Source organism: Equus asinus, chromosome 9 (genome assembly GCF_041296235.1).
Source record: "Equus asinus isolate D_3611 breed Donkey chromosome 9, EquAss-T2T_v2, whole genome shotgun sequence".
NCBI classification, from domain to species: Eukaryota; Metazoa; Chordata; class Mammalia; order Perissodactyla; family Equidae; genus Equus; species Equus asinus.
Window position 1 is genome coordinate 17,920,480 of NC_091798.1, and position 16,723 is coordinate 17,937,202.

The 16,723-nt window shown below is 35.0% G+C and overlaps 1 long non-coding RNA gene across 1 annotated transcript in view; it reads right to left on the reverse strand.

Annotated features, from left to right (window-relative positions):
• LOC123288754 (uncharacterized) overlaps positions 1–16,723 on the reverse strand; it is a 2,093,166-nt gene that overhangs the window by 1,579,602 nt on the left and 496,841 nt on the right. The window lies entirely within an intron of this gene.

Genomic DNA, 16,723 nt, shown 5'->3' on the forward strand with positions numbered 1-16,723 from the left:
TTCTTCAAGTAAGCAAAAACTGAGACACTGCACTGTCTTCTCAGCAGAGATCTGTTGCTAGTGGAGAAAACAGAAAGAAGTTTCATCACAGAGTTGTTCTGTTTGATTAAAAATAAAATGAATAAAAGAATGATAAGTTGATGATAATGATTAGGGTAGTCATGAGATGGAAACATCTAGACATGCAACATAAACTAATCTGAGCCTCTAAGATGAGTTTCAGATATGTGGTACAGGATAATCTATAGCACAAAGTAATTTTTCTTACCATCAAGATTAGCTTGACTTTCCATATATCCATATCATATAATAATATTCACCTTTGCTTCCTTATTTTAAAACATAACTTTTAGATATAATTTATAACGCTAATCTTGGAAAATGTAAGATATTCTATAGCATTCAGCTGTTAAGTTTCAATTGATACTTATATAGCAGCAAAATAATGTAATGATTACATAGACCTTTGGGGTTTACAAAGCATGTTCATACATTTTGTGATTTGATTTTTATAAAAACACAGTGAGAGGTACAGGCACCTAGAAAAACATTTTGCTGAAAAAGGATAGCAAGCCCTGAGAGGAAACAGATGTAGTAAGCCCTAAGATTGCCTCAGCTGGAGAAAGTTACCAGGCTGTGGTGCAGGGAGAGGACATTCAGTCAGATCCTGGTGGTCTTGCCAAGTTGAGGAGACAGAGCTGGAAGTTTGGGCGAACAAGGGTGGCTAGAGTTTGCAGGGCAGAGTACTACAGAGGAGAGAGATGCACAGAGACAGAATTCCAGATATCTTCAGAGTGTTCCCTTTGAGTATTCCGTTGAATACTGATCAATGCATGCCTGTGAAGAAATTGTGCACCACCAGGAAAAGAAACACCTGAAAGTTAAGAAGGAACGGTACCAGATGTTCATGCAAGACTAAGAGGAGTGCCTATTTCCATTATGCAGAGTGGAAAGTTTCATAATTCAAGGAATGTTGATTAGAATACAAAGAAAGGTCTTGCCTCAGAAGGAAAGAAAATTAATCCTAGAGCAAAGGTAGTTCTTGTCCCATCTAACAAAGATCAAAAGCAAGACCCAAAAGGATCAAGCTTTTTCCAATAAAATTAACCATGTCTTGAACAAAGCTCAAGAATATTCCTAGGAATTTATGTAGGATATAAAAATATATAGCAACCAATATGCTTGTCAATATATTGACTACGTATGAAAGAGCAAAGGTGCTCACAAGTAATTCCATTTAATCATTAACAAAGACAAAAAGTGACTCCCACTCATATTCTGCAATTAGCCAATATCTAATTGATTTGTGAAATATCAACACACTAAGAAATCCTTTCTTTTAAAGACAATATTCAGACAGTTACCACACTGTTCGAAAAGAATGTATAATGTACTTTCCTAGTGTTAGTATTTTTTCCTTTTTAAATTTTGTTTGCCTGGTGTAAATAATGCAAAGAGGTTACCACAAACGAGTGCATGATTTTATTTTTTTAAGCATTTATTTAAGAACATATTACTTTTTATAAAATATTAGAAACTTTCCTCCCTGCATCAAAGTGTGGTACAAGATGCTGGCACTGCAAAATAAAGTAGGGAGGAAGAGTTGGTAGAAAAGAAAAGCATTTAAGGACTTAAAATGTAGAAAGACTTGTTGTAGGCATCATAAATCTAACATTTACGTAATTCCTACACTAATTTTCCCTTCTGAACCAGGGTTCAGAGGACTCACTATAAATTACTTTTAGTGTTGGTCCTGTGATTAATACTACACATTAGTAATAATTATTGCCTCATTCTATGTAGTCCAAGCACTCTGTAGTTTGTACTAGATCAAATAACTGTATTTCTATTGTACAATTCAGAGTATAACATACTTGTAAAAAAAAAAATCCATGAGTCAAAAAAGTAAACACAAAGGACAGTAGGGAATATTTTGAATTGAAGGAAAAATAAAACTACAATACATAAAAATGTGTGGGATGCAGCCAAAACATCTCTTAGAAGAACATGCATAGCATTAAATGCTTATACCAGAAAATAACAGAAGTTTCAAATCAATTCCCTCTGCTTCCACCTTATGAAATTTAGAAAAATAATAGGCAACTAATACCAAAGCAAATAGCCAAGAGGAAACAATAAAGTGCAGAAATTAACAAAACCAGAAAAATCATTCAGGAAAGTCAGTGAAACCAAAAGCTATTCTTTTTTCTTAAGATTTTATTTTTTAGAGCAATTTTAGGCTTACAACAAAATTTAGAGGAAGATACAGAGATATCCCATATAACTCCTGCCCTTACACATGCACAGTGTCCCCTGTTATCAACATCACTCAACAGAATGGTACTTTTTGCTTTTTTACCAAGGATGAACTACATCAACACATCATTATCATCCAAAGTCCATAGTTTACCTTGGGCTTCACTCTTGGTATTGTACATTTCATGGGCCTGGACAAACGCAAAATGACATATATCTATCATTATAATATCATACAGAGTAAATTTCCTGCCCTATAAATCCTCTGTGATCCACTGATTCATCCATTTCTCCCCACTAACTGTCGGCAACCACAGATCTTGCCTTATCCAGAATGCCACATAATTGGAATCATACAGTATGTAGCCTTTTCAGATTGACTTCTTTCACTGAGTAATATGCATTTACGTTTCCTTCACAACTTGATACCTCATTTCATTTTAGCACTGAATAATATTCCATTATCTGGATGTACCACAGTATACTTATCCATTCACTGACTGAAGGACATTTTGGTTGCTTCCAAGTTTTGGTAATTATGAATAAAGCTGCTATAAACATATGCATGCAGTTTTCTGAGTGGACGTAAGTTTTCAGATCCTTTGGGTAAGTACCAAGGAGGACAACTGCTGGATCGTATGGTAAGAGTATGTTTAGTTTCATAAAAAATGGCCAAACTGTCTTCCAGAGTGTACCATTTTGCATTCCCACCAGTATTCCTATTGCTCCACCTCCTTGCTAGCATTTGGTATTGTCAGTGTTGCAGATTTTGGCCATTCTAATAGGTGTATAGTGGTATCTCATTGTTTTAATTTACGTATCCCTGATGACAAATGATGTGCAGCATCTTTTCATATGCTTATTTTATACCTGTATGTCTTCTTTGGTGAGGTGTCTGTTAAGGTCTTTAGCCCATTTTTCAAATGGGCTATTTGTTCTCATACTGTTGAGTTTTAAGAATTCTTCCTAATTTGGGGTAACAGTCTCACATCAGATATGTCTTTTGGAAATATTTCTCCCAGTTTGTGGCTTGTCTTCTAATTGTCTTGATATTGTCTTCCACAGAGCAGAAGTTTTTAATTTTACTGAAGTCCAGCTTATCGATTATATTTTTCATGGATGATGGCTTGATGTTATATCTAAAAAGGCACCACCACATCAAGGTCATCAAAATTTTCTCCCATGTTGTTTCACAGGATTTTATAGTTTTGCATTTTATGTTTGGGTCTATGATCCATCTGAGTAATTTTTGTGACATGTGTAAGGACTGGGCCTAGATTCATTCTTTTTATGTGGACATCCACTTGTTCCAGCACTATTTGTTGAAAAAGCTATCTTTGCTCTATTGTATTGCCTTTGCTCCTTCGTCAAAGATAAGTTGACTATATTTATGTGGGTCTATTTCTGGGCTTTCTATTCTGTTCCATTGTTCAATTTATCTATTCTTTTGCCAGTAACGCACTGTCTTGATTACTCTGTGACTATGATGAATCAAGAAAAACCAAACCAAACCAAACAAAAAACTCCATAATATTGTCTGAATTCAGATAAAAACTAGAATGTTGTTCAAATAACAAGTGACCTAACATCCCCCAATCTTTGCTAATATTAGTGATTGCTGCTTCTGTTCGAACTACAGCTTTAGAATTTCTTCATATCTCCTGCTTTTTAAACAAGAATTATTAGGATACCTAATCACAGAATTATCTCCATCTCCTTGAATCCTTCCCCAAATCACCTAACGCAAGCTCAAATCCTAACATAAAACTCTTCTAACCCCTCTTAATAGACGTCCAGCAGCCTAGTGTGTGCAATGTCCCTCTTTGCAATAAGTCAATAAGTGCAACTTTGACCTCAGATATGCCCTTTGTTGTCTTTGACTTGGGAGCATTGGCATCTCTCATATGTGGCCCCTCTTTTAGAAGCCATCTGTCACCTCCTTACATTTAAGATCTGTTTTCACTCACACATAAACTATTTTGGCAATCTAATTGGGGTTTCTGCCCCTCCCTTTCCTATCTCCAGACCACACTAGAGATTGCTGAATATTTATTAGTACAAAAAATTCTCTTCCAAAAAAAAATACTATTTATCAGACATCTAATTGTACATGTCCATTTTAATACTTAGTGAGTGAAAGACTGTCAGTAGCTGTTCTCTCAAGAGGCAAGATACATCCTTTGTGCTGGTGAACCAATTGTATGCTGTGATATATCTGGGTGTTCAGAGATAAAGTGCCAAATGCATACCTGTAAATGGAAAAGCAATTTTCTCTTATGTTTCATATAATAGTGTGTCAAAATTCTCTAATTCTTTTGTTTTGTCTTAAATAAAGAAAGGTTAGGTTGTGAGTAAAATTCTGTTTTGATAGCTTGAATCTCTGGAATAACCCCCAAAGGAATTAGCAGGAAGCAAATCTAGTCAAAGCAGTGTTTAGAAAATAGAAGTTTGTACCTTGTCATTATATTTCACATTTTCAACTAGACCTGCAATGAGACACTAGCTTCCTTTTTTTTTTTATTCAATAGACACTTTTCATTTGTGCTTTTTAAAAAGTATTTTTAAAATTGTATTTTACATAACATGACACATAAATTGCACACTGTGGAAAGAATTGTCTGCCTCCCTGAATGAAACCATTTTAATCTCAAGAGTTTTATTATCTGTTAAAATCTATTTAAATATAGGCATTCAATTTTACATTACTTGACATTTATGGGGAAGCTATTTTACAGCAGCAGGTTTCTGAAGAGACAAGATCACAACAAATATTCATGATTACCTGACATGCTGGATTGAAAAATATGGGGAAAGAATGATCTAAATATTCTGGGCAGTTCACATATATGAATATATCTAATATAATTCTGAATCAGAGGTCTTCTAATATGTTATATGTGTTTGACAACTACCATTATGACATATATAATAATAGTCTACCTATTTTTATTTACCATATTACAATATTAATTGAAGCTATTCTGTTTGGAATATTAGCTAAACTATTTAGTATTAAAATTGGAGAATAGAGATATGCATTTGTCACGTGCAATACTCAGTTAGTGTTTAAGGCTGTATTTTTTTAAAAAGGAAAACAACTTTGCTAGTTGAACTGGCTAGAAAGACAATAAATTCCACTATAATTATGCATCGTGATCTATCTGTGGGCTAGGAGGTATTTCAGCTTTTATTTAAATGATACGAAAACACAAATCATGGGCACCGTTTTAGATATGGGAGGAGACGACACTTAAAAAATTTTTTCTAACACTTGCTCAAGTTGCCTGCTTGAATTAGAGTTGAAAGAAACTGGGAGAATGAGCTTCTACAACTAGGGTTTTCTGTAGCTGGCCCCATGAGTCTGATGTATGACAATTCAAACTGGGATTTTTATAAACAAGAAAAGAAACAAATCGCCAGATTTTAAATTACACTGAAGAATCTGCATGAAACTTCTATCCATCAAACGGCCACTGAAAAATGAGGTAATTACCTAAAATAATTTGCATGTTAAGAGCTAATACAATATTACAAAGCAAAGTCCAGTTGTGAAAGCAATGCATAATTTCCTGATTAATGTCTCATGCACAATTTTCCTCCATGCTCTGTCACAGCCTAAATAACAACATGGCCAATCAATCAAATAAAAAAAAGGATAACTCAGATAAGAAATGAGTTCGACTCTAATAAATCATGACTTGAACTCAGTGAATTTTAGAATTATGACAGCTAATCACAGTATATTGTGTTCTTAAGGCAATAACGTTTAGATTTTAATTGGTATAATTATAGATTTTTAGAGATTCAAGATTAGTGTGTGAAGGCAAAAAAAAAAAAACCCTACATTTTTTAGTTTGTAAAATGTCATCTATTAAGTTATTGAAGAAAACTTCACATTAAAATACCAAGTCTGTAACTCACGGCTCTGCCAAAAGTTATGATAAGAGCGATATTTAGTCAGGAAGACTGAGAATGTCAGTGGAGTAATACGGCCAAATTTCCTACATAAAGATTATGAGACATTTCCCTCCTTGGCGCAAAGTGGGAGCGTTTCTTCTAAAAGTAGAAGTAATCTCCTCCATCAGCCCAGGGCAGGTGTGGCCTCAACAAAGGAGAAGTAGGGAAGGCAAAGGCGCTCTAATAGCTACAAGGGCCCTAAGGGAGCTTGGATCAATCACTTACATTCCAAATAGCCTTTCTCTTCTACTGCTCTGTTCACGTGTAGATGGAGACACTCTTTAAAATGTAAGACTATTTATGGAACTTATTAAGAGGCAGAATTTTTCTCTCCCTGTTGGTAGGAAAGGGAAGGGGGAGCCAACGGATGGAAGTTTTCTTAGAAGCCAAGGTGCTATTTGTTGCTGTTGGCGATGGGGAAGGGATGAAAGGCAGTCCAAGAAAATGAGTTTGTGATTATTCTGACCCAGCCAGAATACTGACTTTCCTGTTGCTTATCAGGAAAGCATTAATATTTAAAAGCAAGTGAAGAAAGCAAGTTTGGAGGTCTGACAGTCTGTTGTGTCCAGGTCCTACTACTTACTGACTATGACCTTAGGCAAGTTACTTAACCTCTAACAAGCCTTGTCTTTAACATGAAAAGTGGAGATAGTAACCTAACACACACTACTGGGGGGATGTGATTATTGACTAGAACCAGTGCTAGTACTAGAATAGTGACTAGTTCCAATCACTTAGCCCAGTGACTGGTACTAGTAAGTGCTGAATATACAACACAGAATTTATTATCTGTGCTGTTATTAAATCACTTATTTAACTTCTTATAACCATTTCCTCATCTCTAAAATGGAGATAATAATATTACCCATCTGATATATTTGCTATGAGAATTAGATGGATTAATACATCTAAATTTCTTATCACAGTGCCTGATGTATAATAAAACCTCAAAATATTGATAAATTAATCATTAGTAGCCTCTAGCCACACGCAGCCAAATTCAAATTAATTAAAATCACAAAAAATTTAAAATGTCGTGAGTCATATTTCAAGTGCTCCATAGCCACATGTGCCTAGTGCCTCTCATATTGGACAACACAGATTAAAATATTTCTATCATCTCAGAAAATTCTGTTGGATAGTGATAATAGATACGTCCTTAAAGAAAGATTTGTAGGGACAAAAGACTGTTCATTCATATTGTTAGTCAATGAGTGGGGTGGAGAGGATAGGATGAAGAATGGACAGTTTGTCGAAGGTGATTGACTTGTACTTTACATAACTTCATATTGTTTCAAGTGCACTTTCTTTACATTTAAGCATGTACTATTTTAAGAATTTTTTTTTCAAATTATGAAATAACAATTATAAACACTTTAACTTTACATCAGATTGACTCTCGTTAACAAGGAAAGAATTATTCAAACTACCAGTTCAATGGCAATGTACCACGTAGAATTCACTTGAGGTAACTTAATTTTCAAAATCTATAATTATGCCTTTAAATGATATCTCAGTATAGCAAAACTTGCCAGGGCTTTGGCAGTCTAAATTCTTGCGTGTGGATGACTAAGGCTTTTCAAAGTTTGTCAGGCTTGAAATACTCTCATAACTCAAATACAACTGCCATGCAATTCTCAGTGACTATATAAGAACATGTTTATTTAATATTTATTCACAAATGCTATCAATAATGAAAAGCTATTATATCACCAATTTCTCAAGTCACCATGACTTCCCTAATTTCAAAAGCCTGTAGTCATTTTTTCACATTCTCATCTCTTTGACCCTGGATTTCTTGAGAATATTTGATACTATAGGAGAGCAAGAACTATTCCTCTCCCCTCTAGGTTCTTCTGGCTGGTCTAAGAATTAAACTGACATGACACAGAATAACAAGAGAAAATGTTAATATCATGTACACATGGGAGAAACCCAGGAAAACTGAGTCACTTGCCAAAGTGGCGGAAACCACTTAGCTCCTTCCTGGGACAAGCCTTCTATCTTAAATTCTTTCAGGCAGTTAAGGGAAAGGTCAAAGTCTCTTTCTGAGTTTTTTAATTCTTAAAAATAATCAAGCCAAAGAGATATATTTTGGGATGGCAAATTCTGATCCCCCACAATACTAACGAGTCTTCTTTAATTTGGAAACACAATCCCTCAGTCCTACTACAAAAATCTCTCCCTGTTCTTCATCCTCCTATACTACGCTTCCTCAGGTGTATTTCTGGCTTTCTCTCCTTCTACTACTCCTCAAACAGTGTTTTGCCCTGTGTTTCATCATTGACTCTTTTCTTATGTCACTTTAAATGCTCTTTTGAGTGTTCCAGTCTGTTCTCATAGCTTCACATATCACCTATATACGGAGAGTGTCACATTCTATACCTCCAGAGAGAGTTTTTCATTTAAATCCTAGACTTCTATTTCGTTTTATTTTCTGCATGCCCCATTGACCCGCACACAGATTTTTGTAATACTGAACTAATCTTTTTTCTAGAACTCCATTTATAAAACAAATGCACATGCATGCACAAGCTTTTCCTTCTTTGTTTTACTTCTCACTAACAAAGACCTGATAATCTTCTAGATTTATCTATCTTATACCCTTTCCAATAGGTCACTAAACCATGCTCATTCTGCTTCCTGTATATATAGTACATATATATATATATATATATATACTCAGTCCTCTCTCCAGATGCCTACTTCCCCTGCTTGCATTTAGTCTCCCAGAAACACTCCTACTGCTTAGTAACTCATCTTACTTACCATCAGTTTAACGCCAAAAAGGCTACCAATACCCTTTTTCTTAAACACAAACTTCATTTGTATTACTTGAAATTCTTTAATGAGTCTCATCACTTACGGGGACTTTCAAAAGTCCCCTAGTACACACGTGAGGCCCATTTTGTGGCTCCTCCTTATCTTCTTAGTTCAATTTCTGCACCTATTTCATATCCCTGAACCCTGGCTACGTCAAGGTAGCCGTTGTCCCCAAAATGTGATATGCCCTCTCATGCCTCCAAAATCCACTGTATATGCTCTTTGCTCTACCTGGAATCATGTCAGCCTTTCTTATTTCTTGAAAAACTCATAATAGTTTAAGACTTCAAAAGCAACATCTCATTTTTTGGTGTATTTTTCTCATACTTTCTTTTACTCTCCTCTTCTACGCAGAACTCAGGTTCTGAATCTCACCTACAGCACTTTGTAAAGTCAAATTGTTGGTCTGTTTGGGTAGACCATGAGATCTCTAAAGGTTTCATTATTAGGAATGTCTATAATGGGTAGATGCCAACATGTCATTCATAGCAGACCCTCAATTATATTTATTTAAATTGTTCATTAAGTAAGGTATGGTTCTAAAATATTATGAATAAAAATAGTGGGGATGGCCAAAAACTACTGAAAATAAAAAGACAATATTCAGAAATACAGTTAAAAATACCAGAAGCATTATCACTTCCTCCTCTGTGAAATACTTTCTTCACTTGGCTTTGAGTACCCACTAATGTCATGGATTTCTTCTTGACTTACTGGCTTTTTGTTCTCAGTCTGCTTTATGGATTCCTCCCTATATTTGGACCTTTCGGTGCTGGAATAGCCCAAGACTAAGATTTGCCTTTGCATCTCTTACCTTTATTTGAACACCCCAAGAGATCTCATGCAATACCATTGCTTTCAATATCATCGCTATGCTAAAGACTCTTAGCCTGGCTACCTATGTTGTACTCCAGGCTTTATATTCAGCTGCCTACTCAATGTTATACTGTCAAACTTCACATGGTAAAAATTGAGGCCATCATTTTCCCCAGCAAAATGTGCTCTACAACCTAGAAAATTGCAATTCTCTCCTTCCAATTGATTAAAGCCTCAAACTTTCAAGAAAGTCTTGATTCTTTCATGAAATCTTGGCAAATATATCTTCAGAAAATATGAGGAATCTGACCCTGCCCCATGGCCTCCACTGCTATAATCTTGTCCAAGTGAAAATCCTCTCTCACCTTAGTCAGAGTAAAAGCATGTGAAGTGGTCTCCCTGTTTCTGCTCCTCCACTCCCTGCCCCTTCAATCTAGTCCCAATACAGCAGTCAAAATAATTCTGATAAAAAATAAGTCAGATCATGTTGTTCTTCTGCCCATAACCCTCCAGTGGCTTGTCAATGCATCTAGAGTAAAAACTTATATCCTTACATTGACCTATAAAATCCTTAAAGATCCCTGTTACATATTTGAACTTGTCTTCTACTTTTCCTCACCCATTTATTTGTAGCTTTATGGCCTCCTTGCTATTTTTTGAATGGATCAGGGAGGCACCTAGTTCTAGGCATCTGTACTTTCTTTTCCCTGTATTTAGGAAACTCATCTCTCAGATAGCCATATGACTCACTCTACCTCTCTCGCCTTCCACAGTGTTCACTACGCTATGTAAAATTGAAAATCACTACCACACTTCCTAGCCCCCTTTGAAACTTTTTCTTTACTGTAATTATCATGTAACATATCATATATTTAGTTAGTAATTTTTTATTTCTTTGTGTTCTCTTAATACTTGTAGAAAGGTAAATCTATAGGATAGCAATTTTTGTTAGTATCTCCTTAGTGCCTAGAAGGGTACCTGACATGCAGTCATCGATAAATATTTTGCTAAGTCAATGAATGACTATAATTAGTCACTGATTTGAGAGATGAAATTAATGAATAAGGTGAAGAATTGGAAAACATATCAGGCTGGAATACAGCAAAAATAATAAGTACATATCTAAAAAAGAAATAAGTACATTTCTAAGTCAAATAAAATAGGTAAGGAAATATTTCCCAGTGGGTGGTCCAATTAAGCTTGTGGACTATTGAAAAATAACCATTCCTATTTCTAATAAAGTGAATAACATTGCTGAAAGATAATTAAATGGCTTCCCTTATATTTGACCTCTCCGACTCTTTGAAATATTACTGCATAGAGTGGAACATAGCAGATAGTACCTCCATAAATTATTTGACCATAGAAACTACTTCTGATCTCTATGTGAAACTAGGGTTTTATGGAATGACTTTTGGGAATTGCTGGGGAGAAAGGGATATTGTATATTAGCTATACTTCTGTCTCAGTATGGTAAGATGAAAAGTTCTGTGATAGGTAAGACTGGAAAACTAGAAAGCTGGTAAGATGGTCATTAATGTCGAGCAATAATTTGTATTTTGCTTTTATCATATAGTCATGAAAAGTCAAGAGTTCTGTGAATGATGATCAGTAATACATAATAAGATGCAATCCTATCGCATGAAAAAAATAAGACTTCTGAGGTTTAGTAAGAATATATAGTAGAAGTCTTTTTCATTGCCTTTGCTTACATCAAGAAGAATATTGGCCTTCTTTAATTCTACAGAAATACAATTTATCACATCTATTAGACTTGTACTTCCATAACTTTTTCATCCTAGAAGTCATAAGAAGTTCTATAAAAGCTGATCCTACCAAAATTATGGAAAGACTGTAGGATGGCATAACAGTAAGAGCTAAGGATTTGGAAACAGAATACTTCTCTACATGTTCAGATAGACATAGTCAGTAAAGGATTATTATCCACATATCCAACTCCACTGGGCAAGAGTTGAGGTTTAACAATACAGCTTTATAGTTCTACATCAGGAATCAGTGTCAAAGATATAATTAATGCACAACCCTCTGATATCTAATAATTTGGTTCATTATCATCTTTAGTTGATTTATTTGTCTAATATTACTTGCAGCTAGGATCATGCCAGGCATGAAAACTCACATTTAAATAAGTCTATAAAAAGACAAGTAAAAATTATGCTGGTTATATGAATTGCAAATTAGAATATCTCTATGTCAGAAAGGTCACAGTTATGATTATATTGTTTTCTCTTTGTCCTAAAAGTTTAAATTTTAATAAAGATTAAATGGCATCTCTCTATAATCTAGAAAAATGATGACAAACTAAAGTTTCCATTTATGCATGCATATCTTTGTCTAATTGTTCACACTTCATCTTAGCACGATAGATTTACTAATTATCAAAATTTCTGAAAATTGATGTTCTGTTCTATATAAAGTAGAAAGGAAACAAAAATTATTATGTGCTAACTTCATAGAGCAATGAAATAATGGTATGGAAAAAATAACTTTTATTTTTCTCTTTGAAATAGTCTTCAAAATCTATATAATTGTTTAAAAAGGGAATCTACACTTTGCATTTTTGTTAAGTAATATAGCCTGGTTAACAATAGTTATTTGACATATTTATTATTCTATTGTCAGAGAATTCCTGGAAATATTTTCTGCTTAAGAAATTCCCAATAACGTACTTGAAATCAGTATGATTTCAACAATTTAAGTCAATAATTTGTTCCATGTGAATATTTGAGAAAACATTTTGTTTCTTCTCAGTGCACAAAATCCCTAATTTTCTGAGCTCCACTTGAATTTATGTAATGTTTATGAGCACGGATAGATAATAAGAGAATGACGCCCAAAATTAATGACCCTAAGTTACCCTTTGCACCATAAACATACTATTATGAGTATTGTGTGTTCACTTTAATTCTCAGAACAGTCTGATAATGATAAAAAAATAATAGAAAGACAAACGCTTCTATAGTGATTGCTTTATGCAGTTGTAAGTACTTTCTGCATATTGTCTTCTTTATCCCTCAGAATAACATTATGATAAGGGTACATTATTATCTGTGTTTGACAAAGAAGAAAATTCATGCAGTGAGTTTCAGGAATTTTCTCAAGGTCACACAGCTGGGAAGTGGAGGTTCCAGGATTTGAACCCAAGAAATTCAGCTCTTGAATCCATGATCTCAAACAAGAGATTATGTCACCTCCCTGTTAGCTGAGTTGGCTAGTTCCTTTCAAATCTGTCTTGCAAATAAGAAATCTAAGAGTCAGAGCCATTAAGTTTCAAGTCAGGATTTGAACTGAAGTTCGTTGAGTAAAATCCTACAATATTGTCTTACAGCATTGATGGGCACCAATTTTCTGTTCTCGTGGGTGAGCTATTTTTGTTATCTTTTATTATCTTTGATTATGAGAAGCTGTGAGTTATAGAATATGCATCAGGTAGACATTGAATAAGACATATGTACTCCACATCAATGAAATTGGTATAGGTTTCCTTGCTTAGTTTCTTTTCATGGGGGTTGGGAAGGGAACTAATAGTTATTTAAAACTTACCAAATATTGAATCTGTACTAATATTGTAAGACATAAATCAGTTTAATTCTTAAAACCACCCCATGAGGCAATAGTATTATCACTGTTTTGCTGATGAGGAAAAGGAGACTCTGCAACACGAGAAATTCAATGTCAGAAGAAGGATTGTAATTTGGCCTATTTGATATTAAAGAAATTCTTACACACCAAATTCAAATACTGCTCCAGGAAAGCACACTGGGGTTTCAAGCATATTGTCACATGCAAATATTTGCTGAGGCACTGAGAACTGCACAGAGTTGGGCGAATTTGATATTACAAATCACCACAAGCATTTTCATACCACAAAAATTGATATCTTTTTTTAAATGCATTTGATTAAAATGGTAATTGGCTGTATTATATTACTGATCTTGGAGATGGAAAGATGCAACGTGATTCTCCTGCTATCACATAGTGACAGAATATGAACACAAGCTTACAATTTCCTAATTCATTATTAGCTCCTATTTGAGTTAGGATAGGGAAAAGGCGTGAATATTTCAGAAATAAATTCATTATCAATATTACTATTGATGCAAAGTCCTGGTAGACGAGAACATTATGAAATTGCTCAATGAACAGCATGGACTCATTTGGTTATATGCAATATTTTGTGTATTGTATTTCAAGTTACTTAAACAATGGATATATTTTGCTTACAAATTTAAAGACAAAGTTAGAAATCAACATTTAATTTTTCTTTCTAAATAATCCAAACAACACACCTTACTTTTTAAAATTTAAAGTGAATAATTACCTAGAAAAAACGATTAAGTAAAAATAGAAAAGAAAGTTTTTTGTTTTTTTTTAAAGATTTTATTTTTTCCTTTTTTCTCCCCAAAGCCGCCCGGTACATAGTTGTATATTCTTCGTTGTGGGTCCTTCTAGCTGTGGCACGTGGGACGCCGCCCCAGCGTAGCCCGATGAGCAGCGCCACGTCTGCGCCCAGGATCCGAACCTACGAAACACTGGGCCGCCTGCAGCGGAGCGCTCAAACCTAACCACTCCGCCACGGGGCCAGCCCCAAAAAGTAAGTTTTAAGAAGCAGTATTACTGTCATTCCCCCTAGCTCTCGTTTCTCATGTTTAATCACTAGCATATATTATTTCAGAACATTTTTATGTAGTGCATATTATTACATAGTTCTATAAAATACATTTCTATATACATATGTATTATATGCATTTTCTTTCAAAAGAGGATCATACTATATATTGTTTTATAATTTTTTTGTTTCCCCAAAATATCTATCATGGGCATATATGGATTATCCTCATTCATCTTAATAGCCCTAGAGTCTTCCATACGCTTCATTGTTTCACTCTAAAAAATAAGGCTGCAATAAATATACTTATGTATATGCCTGATTGTAAGATTATTTCTAGAGTTTTATGCAGTTTAAAAAGATATTCTCATTTCTTTCACCACACCTTCCCCTCCCACCCCATCCCCCCCAAAAATCAAAATTTATTTTTAAAAAAATGTGGAGCTCTGTACCGGAAATGTTCACGTCTTCAGAATTATAACCTTTACAAGTCTGGTGAATCATTCTCCATCTCAATTTCTTTATCAGCAAAATAGGGATAATAATAGGGCTTGGGTTGTCGAGAAGATTACATTAATGGAACAATTCCTTTCACTTAATAAGTGCTCAATAAATGTCACCTCCAAACTGAAATGATCTTTAACAATCTAGCATATGAGTATGAAGTAAAGTGGCAAACTTTCCTTTTTTTAATTTTTTTTTTGAGGAAGTTTACCCCTGAGCTGACATCTGTTGCCAATCCTGCTCTTTTTGCTGAGGAAGACTGGCCCAGAGCTAACATCCGTGTCCATCTTCCTCTACTTTATATGTGGGGCGCCTGCCACAGCATGGCTTGCCAAGCGGTGCCATGTCCGCATCGGGGATCCGAACCAGCGAACCCCGGGCTGCCAAAGCGGAACGTGCGCACTTAACTACTGCACCACCGGGGCGGCCCCCAAACTTTCCTTTTTTTAACCAAGAAAATGGCAAAAAAAGTACAAATTTTTTCCCCTCATTTGAAATGCCAGCTTCATAATATACAAAATTTATAAAATTATCTTGTCTGCTTCTGAACCACGTGTTTCTGTTTCATTGACTTGTGCATTCCTGTACCACAACTCTACTAAAAAACAGGGCCTTTTAAGGAGACATCATAATAGATAATAAACAGATAAACATATTAACAAACAAAATTACTTCAGATATTGATAAGGTCTGTAAAAATGACAGAAAATCATAGTGTAATGGGGTGGTGGCCAGGGTGGCCTCTCTGAGCAAGAGCATCTGATTAGTGCCCTGAACAATACAAAGGAGCAAATCAAGTGAAATCGCAGGAAGGGCACAGCAGGCGAGGGTAGAACAGTGCAAAGCCTTGAAGCCAGAATGAGTTTGCCCAATCGGAGGAAGAGCAGGGCTGGGGCAATGGGAGTGCTCTAAGCCATAGGGACACGACAGGAGAACAGAGTAGAGAGGTAGAATGGGGCCAGATCATTACAGTGCGCTGAATCAAATGTCTGGGCACAGGAGAGTAAATGTAAAAGTAAAAAGTTTAATCCAAATTCCATCTCCACATTTTTACTGATATAGAGAGGACATGCTTCTCAAAATGCTTCCATGAGGCCACCCAACGCCCAGCTACACCTTGCATTCACCCAACTAATGTTCAGTGATTTTCGGTCCTTGTCGAACGTGAGACTCTTTTATGAAGTCTTTTTAAAAAAATAAATGTTCCTGGCCCTCTTTCATGAGGAGTGGAAGCCTAGATTTGTATAAATATATGTATTTTTCAATCGGGAGCAATCTGATGAGTAACAGAAGTAGAAAACCACTGTTTTCTATTCAATTGATCTAACTGATCATTGTTCACAGAAAAGAGAAATTATCAGGAAGAAATATGTTATCATTATGTTGATTTCTTTCTCACTTTAGTTGTGTTTTTATCATGGAGATTACCAATTGCAATGTGTGTTGATGCGACTTTCAATCACATTTTGCCACCCGGATGTTATTGAAGATTTCTACATTCTCTTTCAAACATGAATCCCATCACTAATGAAAAGATTAGTTTGCGGCAAATGAATACATTTTACTGGTAAAATATCTGAAAGTTATTTTCCTGATACTCAGGGGCTATAAATTATCTCGTCATAACTTAATAGATATTACATTAGGGTTGAAATATTATTAAGGTTGTCCTGACTGATAATTCTATCACAAATAAAATAATCTTTTAAAGTATAGTAATAAATCAGCTTAATTCCT